This window comes from Trachypithecus francoisi, unplaced genomic scaffold, assembly GCF_009764315.1.
Source record: "Trachypithecus francoisi isolate TF-2019V2 unplaced genomic scaffold, Tfra_2.0 Contig01187, whole genome shotgun sequence".
In the NCBI taxonomy this organism is placed as follows: Eukaryota; Metazoa; Chordata; class Mammalia; order Primates; family Cercopithecidae; genus Trachypithecus; species Trachypithecus francoisi.
Genome location: NW_022681215.1, coordinates 23,468 through 33,305, shown reverse-complemented (window position 1 = coordinate 33,305; position 9,838 = coordinate 23,468). Strand labels below are relative to the sequence as shown.

Genomic DNA, 9,838 nt, shown 5'->3' with positions numbered 1-9,838 from the left:
ATATTATAATTACCTGTCTGGAGGCTATGAGCTTCTTCCCTGTGACAGACTTCCCACCAAAAGTGGAATCCATTACTTTCCCTTCTACATTCTTTAGCATAGGAAGGAATGTTGGGAAAAGTGACATTGATTGCATTGCCTGGTAAGGCTCCTGCAACAAGAATGTGAAGGCATTCCCTTGCCATGATGCAGCCATCACAGTGTTTGGGCAGGTACACAGTAAGGGTTAGACTTTATAACTAACCACAGTGGGAGGATAGTAGAGTGATATGTAGTGTTACCTGGCACCTGAGTCCATGTGTGTCATTAATGAGGGACCCCACTGGGGTAAGTCAGTCCCTCCTAGCCCAGCAGTTTGTTATTAGAGGCTGGGAAGGGGGGGTCTGCCCAGGAGCAGGCCGGAAAAAAAGTGGATCTAAGAGATAAGCCCAATAGAGTGTAGCAGGTATGGGTTGCAAGCAAATTGAGAGCATAAAAAGGGTTCAACCACCCTATGTGAGGTGCAATGTACAATAGAGAGCATAACAAGGAACAATTATCTGGAGTGAATGGTGTTTGTGTCCAGAGCAGGATTCGCTCAGCCTCTGAATTGTCTCTTCAGCTCCCCCAGGTTATATCCAGGGCTTGTGTCATCCAAAAGAGCACATCGTCCAGAGCTGCGTGTCCTACAGGGTCATTTTCTTCATTTCTGGTACTGGGAGGGTCCTAGCCATGCCGTGGTGTGGTTGATGTGTCAGTGGAATCAAAAGAGGACTTGAGAGGATGTGAACAGACGCATATCCTCTTTGCCTGTTAGCAATCGCTTGAACCACACGATATTACTGTTTAATTCTTTCCATAAAATTGTGGTTTATTCTTTTTTTTATTATTATTATACTTTAAGTTCTAGGGTACATGTGCATAACGTGCAGGTTTGTTACAATGTATAGTTGTGCCATGTTGGTGTGCTGCACCCATCAACTCGTCAGCACCCATCAATTCATCATTTATATCCTATAACTCCCAATGCAATCCCTCCCTCCTCCCCCCTCCCTATGATAGGCCCCAGTGTGTGATGTCCCCTTCCCGAGTCCAAGTGATCTCATTGTTCAGTTCCCACCTATGAGTGAGAACATGCGGTGTTTGGTTTTCTCTTCTTGTGATAGTTTGCTAAGAATGATGGTTTCCAGCTGCATCCATGTCCCTCTTCTTGAGAGGTTTTAGCAAAGTGCTTTTCTACAGCTGACTGAAATTTATCATTTAAGTTTTTAAAAATTAATGGTAAATAAGGCTTGTGCCAATAGTGTTGCAGGTTCCTTACATTCCCCTCCCCTTTTTTTTCTGAGCGTATTTTTAAGGATGCAATGGACATGTTTTACTATGGCCTGTCCTTAGGGGTTATACGGGATGCCTGTGGAATGTTGAATGTTCCACGTGTGACAAAATGTTGAAGTTGTGAGCTGGCATAAGCCGGACCATTGTCAGTTTTAATTTTTGTAGGCTGCCCCATAAACGCAAAGTTAAAAGATGATGTTTAATGACATATCGGGTGGACTCTCCAGATAAAGCATGTTCGCTAATTAGGTGAGAATTGGTCTCAATGGATACACGTACATATCTTAGTTTTCCAAATTCAGGGATGTGTGTAACATCTGTTTGCCATAACTGATTAGTTTCTAGTCCTCTAGGGTTAACACCTGTTGAAGGAGGGCATGTGCCTGTGAGCTGGCAATCTGGGCATTACAGGATAATATTTAGTCTTTGAGTAAGTTGAAAAAGTTAAGTTCCTCCAATTTTGATGGAAAAATTGATGCGATTGGGTGGCTTGGTCAAGCAGTGATGTCATAACTTGAAGGTCTGCTTGATCACTGACATGAACTGGTGGGCCAGGGAGTGAGTTTTGGGCTTGAGTATGTGTGATAAAAATATAGATGCTTCTTTGATCTAGCAATTGCTGAAGTCACAGAAAAAGTGCACACAGGTGGGGTCAAGAGTAGAATTAATGAGGGCTGTCTCAAGGTTCTGCAATAAATAGAGTAAGCAGAATCACTAACAATGTTGATAGACTGAGAGGAAAAGGTCGCCAGGGCCAATATTAAGGCTCCAACCTCAGTTCTCTGAGTGCTAGTAAATCCAGAACAAGTAAGGAAATTAGCCCCTTTTCCATTTTTACCAGAGCCATCGATAAAAAGCATGAAAGCATTAGGTATGGGGAGTGAACTAGTTTTGTAGGCACAACTACAGGGATATGAGATAAGAACTGAATTAGTTTGTCAGCAGGAAGGGCTCTATATGGCCTGCATAATCAGAGAGTGTTATCTGAACACCTAGAGATATGGGTAGTACTGCTTCAAATTGCTTTTTACTTAAAGCAATTTTGTTGACATCAGGGTGATGACCTAGCAGCTGTTTGCATCATCTGTGGCCTGAATAGATGACTTTCTTAACTAACTGGATATAGGGATATAGAGTATTAGTCCCAGTATGTGAGTCAAAAGCCCATTCTAGGAAGCGTAGCACTGGGGCCATCTGTCCTATTAATTCTGTTGAGGAATGTTTAGTAGGAAAAAAAAAAGCAGTTGAGCTGAATATTTTGAGTCTATGCAATCTAGTTGTCTCTGAGAAGTAGCTTGCTCTATTTCCTCAATTTTTCTTTTTGCTGCAGGAGTTAAATACTTGGGAGAGTCTAGGGCTGTATTGCCCTTTAGGTTAGAAAACAGTCTTTGCAGCTTATCAGAAGTTGTGCACAAGATGGGGCTAAGCCAATTAATATCACCCAGTAATTTTTGATCATCATTTAAAGTATGACGGTTGCTAGTATTTAACTAAAACTTTTGAGGTCTTACTGACCAGGAAGTTAATATTTATCCAAGACTTTTTGAAGGAGAGGACATTTGTACTTTTTCAGGTGCCAAGATTAAACCTCTTAACTGTGTATTCTTTAAGACAGAGGCATACAAACTTAAAAGTTCTGGCTCCATTGAGTCTGCCAGTAAAATACCATCCATAAAATGAATAATCTTGTAATTAGGAAATTGTTTTCTGCTGGAGAGCAAAACCTGATTTACATGATACTGACACATGGTAGGACTGTTTAACATTCCTTGAGGAAGCAGTCTCCAATGCAGTCAGTGAGCTGTCCTTTCATTATTGATGGCTGTTATGGTAAATGCAAATTTTTCTCTGTCCTGTTCTGCAAGGGGAATAATATAAAAGCAGTCTTTTAAGTCAATAATGAGTATAGACCAATTTTGAGGAATCGCTCTGGGGGAAGGGAGGCCCTGTTGAAGGGGCCCCATAGGTTGCAAATTAGCATTGATAGCCTATAAGTCATGTAAAAGGCTCCACTTGGCCAGATTTTGGGGAATGATGAAAATGGGTGAATTCCAAGGACTTTTTGATGGTTCTATATGGCTGGCTTTTAATTGCTCCTCAACTAATTAATGGGCTTATTGTAATTCCTCTCCCTTTAAAGGATACTGCTCTAACCAAATAGGATTTTGAGAGAGCCACATTAGGGTTATGGGAGGGTTAATAACAGTGGCCATTATTAGAAAGGGGTCTGCAGAGTGACCCCCCCCCATTGGGCTAATATGTCCCATCCCCAAAGATTAACAGGGATGGGTATGATTAGATGTTGTATAACTGATTTTCTTCCCTCTGAATCACAACATGTTAGGGGGCACATGCTCTGCTTGGCTGTGTGTGCTTCCCTGATGCCTACAATTGTTTGTTTCTGACCAAGTTTCTGGCCAGTTTTGATCACTAGTGATGGAAATGTCTGCCCCTGTGTCCAATAAGCCATAAAAATTTTTATTTCCAATTTTTAAGGTAATCATGAGTCTCTGATCAGGAACTAATTGGTTTCAATATACTCCTGTGGCTCCCGTGCTTCAAAAACTTCCCTTTCCCCTTTCCTTTCCTTGGTATTGGGAACCCGGTATGGTTAAAGTAGTAACTGAGCTATCTTTGATCTAGGGGGAAGAACATACAGACCTTTACATTCCATCATAACTAATATCTCACCTTGATAATCACTGTCAATTACCCTGGTGAGCACACGGATTCCTTTACTGGATAGGCTTGATCCCAGATTCCTACTGTTTCCAGAGACAGTGGGCCCCAGATTCCAGTTGCAACCTTTTTAGGGTCTTGTACTTCTTTTAACACTAATTCATTGGGGCAGAGTAAGTCCAGTCCTGCACTGTCACTGTTGGCTGCTCTGAGAGAGAGGACTGTGGGCTTTGCATCCAACTGAGGAAAGCCACTGGCATTGCTCCAATTTGGAGCTGGGCCTGGGGCTGGACCCTCAGGAAGTTTCCCACATGATTACTTAGGGGTTGCCGTTTTTATCAAATTTGGACCCGCATTGATTTGCCCAATGTTTCCCCTTTTTACATCGGGGGCATATAGAAGGTGGTTCTTTTCCTGAGTTGCCTTGGTCTCTACTATTGGAGCATTCCTTCTTCATATGACCTGGCTGTCTGCATAGAAAACAATTTTTTTTTCTCCCTTTTCATTTTAGGAGGTCTTAATGCTATAGCCAATATTTTGGCTTTGTGTGTTTCAGTCCCAACCAGTTGACATGCTTGTATAAGTTCTCCAACTGTGGCTGCCCTTCCTCTGATTGCCTGCATTGCTTGCTGGCAGTTGATATTAGCATTTTCATAAGCTAATTGCAACAATAAGGTTTCAGCGGCCTGGGCATGACGATTTGTCTCTTAATTGCCTGGGTTAACCAATTGATAAATTCAACAAATTGCTCCTGAGGCCATTGTTGAACATTTATGAAAGATCCCTGTTGAACTCCACTTTTGGGAATTCAGTCCCAAGCCCTGAGAGCATGCAAAGACACTTGTGCATAGGCTTGGGAAACAAAATTTAGTTCTTGTACATGGGCATGGGGACCCCGGACATAGGGACCCCTCCCCTAGAGCATATCAACTGTTATGTCTTGCTCAGTCACTTGATTCTGGTTGACTTGTTCGCACAACTCATCATATTCTGCCTTCCAGCAGAGGTATTGGCTGAGCTCCAAAGTTGTTTTAACTAGCACTGACCAGTCCCATGGGGTCATGCAGAAGTTGTCTGCTATGGCTTCAATTATTCCTTTCATAAATGAGCTAGTGGCTCCATTTCTTTTAATGCCTTTTCATATCTCTTTATAAGAGTAAAAAGAGATGAGTTCATGTACCTGATTGCCTTGTTGGTCTTGCATTACTGGGCAGGCTAAGAGCTCCCCTTCTAATGCTGCTTGCCTAAGACAGGGTCCCATAGCTGTAGCGTATCCCTTGTCTTTTTTCCAATTTATTGGAGGAGGGGGATCAGGCAGAATCTCTGTTTCCTCTTTGTTATTTTTGCTTGCTAATGGCTGGACTGAGGGAGAAGGAGAAAGCAGTAAGGTAAGTGATAGCTCCTCTTCCCTTCCTTTTTTTGGGCTCTTCCATGTAGAGCAGGACCAAAGCAGCCCAGACTAAGGGCCATAACATTAGAGATGTTATTGAGAACCATTGCCCTTGTACATGATGTTAAAGATTTCTCCCCACTTGTTCCCAGAGCTCTACATCTAGCCTATCTTATTCCCAGAGCTCTACATCTAGCATGCCTATTTCCCATGGGTTATGGGAAACAACAGTTTGCATGGGGTCCCTTAATTGAGCCTGTGAAACCAAGGTTCCATGAACTTTAAGCAGCTGTTTCAATACTTTTGTAAACTGTTGCTGCTAAGCTGCTAACTGTTGTCCTGTGATGAAACCATAGCCTGAACAATTCCCTCAAACTTGGAAATCCCAAGCAGGCATCAATGATTTACTTACTGACAGCACAGTCTGTTCACCTTCGTTTTTAAGGGTTCTGTCATGATTTGTTGCAGCGTTCCTCACACGGGGTACCACCTGCTGAGTCTGACTTGCAGATCCTGGCCCAGTGATGGGAGAAAAATGTACACAGACACGGATTTTTTGCCTGGGCCTGAAGCTAGAGGACCAGGCTGCTCACAGACAGAGGATATCGTAAAGAGTCACAGCAGCTACAGCCCCAACAAGCCTGTGCTGCGGGCATTTATTTAGTACAGATTTAATGATAAAGCCTTTGAGTCACCACAACTTGTGGATAATTAACATGGTCCACCCCCCCTTCCGAGAGAACAGTCCTGCATACAGATGATTCAAGGCCAGGTTATGAGACCTAAGCAAACTAACTTATCTAGATCAATTCCCTTACACTTCCTTATTACCTACCTTGACAGAATTTAGCTACCTTCAGCAAAATCCTCTTTCGAAGCTTTTGCAAAACCTCCCAGCCTTCCAATAAGGTTTGCATCTTTTTCCTATAATTTCTTCCGTCACCCTGACTGACCTCCTACAATTTGGAAAAAAATAAACACTCAGCATTTGTCTTTTGCCATCTTCACAGAAAGAAATTCTAGCAGATTTTACTACAGACTTCTAGTGAAGGAGCAGACCAGATCTTTATTGGCAACGTGTATTATGACCCCAGTCCTAGAATGGAAAGTTTAATGACAGTTTAGGTCTCAACAAAATACATAATCCAAGAGAAGACTTAAGGATTTCTACTTCAAGCTCATTGTCTTCAAATATCAGAATGGAGAACTACTTCACAAAGGTTATAGTATCTCCTTTCCTTTGGTTTTCAGATTTCTAATATAATTCTTTCATTTTTCTTTTAATAGATCAGGGCATGTCCAGGAGCACATTAGAGATCTTATAAACCAGACCTCTCACCTTTGGGAAAGGGATGCTAAGGGTTGGCTCTGCTGGGGTGTCACCTGGTCTTCATTCTCAGCTCTTCCCTTTCTTGGGACCCCTGGCCTCTATTTTCCTTCTCATTTTTAGGCCTTGCTTTCTGAACCTTTTCAGTTTACTTCCTCTCACCTAGAAACCATCAGACTTCAAATGATCTTGTGATGGGGATATCAACCTCTTTCTTTCCCTCCAGGACAACCAAGTCCCTACATGTCTCCTCTGGACACCATGGGTTAAACCTTCCAAGAAACAACAACAATCGTCAAATCCTCCTCACCATGACAGGAAGCAAGGAGGAAGGCCTCTGAAGACCCTCGATGCCCCTTCTCAGCAGCAAGCAGCTTCAGAGAATGACCTCTGTCCCATCTCCCAAAAGATTTCTGAGCCCCAACTCCTTGAGGGAGAAATGTAAGAGTAGACAAGTCAATATGAGCAGGCATGAAGGGGGGTATCCATGTTGGAAAGAACGCCCAGGAACACTTTTAGGATGCCCAGTACTCACTCTGTGGTCGAATTGTCAGAATGTTGTTAACTAGATCATGATAAGGAAGGAAAAAGGCAAAAGAGGAATTTCTGAGAGCTGAGCAGGCACAATTGGTACAAAATTCATGGCTATACCTTCTGGGGTGGCAGTAATAAGCAGTGCCACCATTAGATAGGATTCATATTGATCACTGGTCCCAGTGCATGTGCATTAAACACAGTAAGGGAGGATCCCCCAAACTTTGGTGAGAACTGGGTAAAAAAAGAACTGAGACAATAGAAGATCACAATGCAGAATGTCTTGGGGGTGTTTCTAGCAGGGTCATCCTACTCCTCTCGGAGTGTTCTTGTATTTCTCCAATTAAACTTTTGCTTGCTTTACAAATTGGTCTTTTGGGTAAATTATTTCTTCCAAGAAGACAACCAAAGATTGCTCAGATCGATAGCATCATCCTGTGATTTAACGCATAGCAAGAGTCTATTTCTGGGGATCATAAAGTGAATACAATAATGACAAGGTGTATCAATTATAGAGTTGGTAAGGAAAAAAAATAGTTCAACTATGCTTGACTTGCTAAGAAATTTGTCTAAGGTTTGACTATTTTTCAACTGGGGAAAAGTCACAAAAGCCAGGTGCAGTGGTGCACAACTGTAGTCCCAGCTACTCCAGAGATTGAGACAGGAAAATGACCTGAGCCCAGGAATTCAAGGCTGTAGTGTGAAATGATGGTGCCAGTGAATAGCCACGGCACCCTTTCACTGCAGCCTGAGCAACATAGCATGACTCTGTCTCTTGAAAAGATAGCAACAATTATAAAACATTTGTTTCAACAAAAATAAATTGTAAGTTTTTTGTGTCTCATTATTATTTTAAAAATTTAATCAATGCACTTTAACGTACAGTTTTGATGGTTTTTTACGATCTCCTTAATGCCCAGAAAATATAGGTCCATGTTAAACGAGGCCCCAACCTTTTTTTTTTTTTTTTTTTTTTTTTGCCTGGCTTCATGTCCTAGCACATAGAAACAAATCCTAATGTTAAGAAATTATTGCATCAGATATAGCTCAAAAAAGAACAATTTAAATGGTTGTTCTAATACGTAAATTACAAGTTCCTAGCTAGTAAAAAAAAAATTTCTTTGTGTTATTTCTCTGCAAAAATGAGATGATGAGAGTCTCAGTGCTTTATAGTCATGAAATGTTGCCACAGGTGAAAAAAGAAAATGAATAATGATTCTGTAAACTGTTAAGCATGATGAAAATGTAAATGTTATCAGTTTTTACCAGCAAAATCTGGTAATATGTCATTTTACAAGATGACAATGAAAGAGTATACAAATGAAGATGTAGTGCCAGAGAAGATTTTTGAGGTAAGTGGTGTTTATTTTTTAGTATTTCTGGATAACTTGAAAAATTGTTTAATGTAGTAGTTCCAAGGTAGACTTAGTTTCCTTGTGAGATACTGGTTTGCCAAGTCATGTTAGACTTAATAAAAGATTTAAAGTCGTTCTGTGGATACAAAAGTGTGATTCCATAATCACTGCAGGATGCTTTGAAAGAATCCTAATATAGTTGCTGTCTACTAAATTTTTAAGTTACAGAAAGAAGATAATTTGTAGAGTTGCTGGTAAATATAAGTTGATTTTAAACAGTGATGAACTTTCTTTTATGTTGGATTTTAATATGTCATTTTCAAACAGTTAAAACCCATTTTTTCATTCTGCGATGAGCTAAAGGAAAGCATAACAAGCAGTGAAGATAGCCAGAAAGTAATGTATGAATATATATCGATCCAGTACGGTTAGACTGCTTCTTGCAAGTGGCATTTGTCATGGCCACAAGATCCAGAAAGATAAAAGAAAAAGCTGTTTTCCCACCAAAAATTGGCAAAAATCTGGAGGGGGAAGTGGATATATACATAAAGGTCATCAACAGAAAACCACTTTAAAGTTTAAAGTGTGTGGGTTCTTTACAGACAAATATGGTTCCACACTATGAAGACTAGAACAGATTGTGTTCATGTTCTAGTTATCTAATGATAACTTGCTTCTAGAAAATGTGGAAACAAATGTCACTTCAGGTCCTTCAAAACCCTGGTGAAATGCCTCCATGAATAGTTCTAGACAGCATATTTGAAATGGCTAAATATTTGCCTTATGACTCAAAGTATATTGGGTTTCAGAAATGAAAAGTCAACACTGTGGGATGAGAGTAGGTGATACAATGAAGACTGAAATCAAGGACTTACATCATGTTTTCTTCTTGTGGAGAAATCGGGAACACTTAACACCTAACAAAGTTCCATGAGGCATTTTTCTACTTATTTTGGCCCTGAAGACCGAAATGATTATTCTGTGACAGTGCTCAAGTACCGAACAATAAGATAAGTGAAGTACATTAATCCAGGATTTGTTGTCTCTGGCGTGACTAGAGCCTTTTTGGTGAAAGTGCCTTGCCTCACATTTCAGATGTTAGATGTAAGTGATACAACCCCACAGAATATAAGTTTAGCAGAAGATACTATTAAATGTAGAGAGAATTACCCTGAATTCTATATTGATTGTCAGGGGACAATACTCATTTCTGTAATCAGACATACTTCCTTTGAAAAA

At 40.7% G+C, this 9,838-nt stretch overlaps 1 long non-coding RNA gene across 1 annotated transcript; it reads left to right on the top strand.

Annotated features, from left to right (window-relative positions):
- The first annotated feature begins 5,516 nt into the window (after window positions 1–5,516).
- On the top strand, window positions 5,517–7,611 carry LOC117091329. Its single transcript, XR_004440399.1, has 2 exons — window positions 5,517–6,603; window positions 6,937–7,611. It is a non-coding gene; the product is annotated as an uncharacterized LOC117091329 (long non-coding RNA).
- The last annotated feature ends 2,227 nt before the right edge of the window (window positions 7,612–9,838 follow it).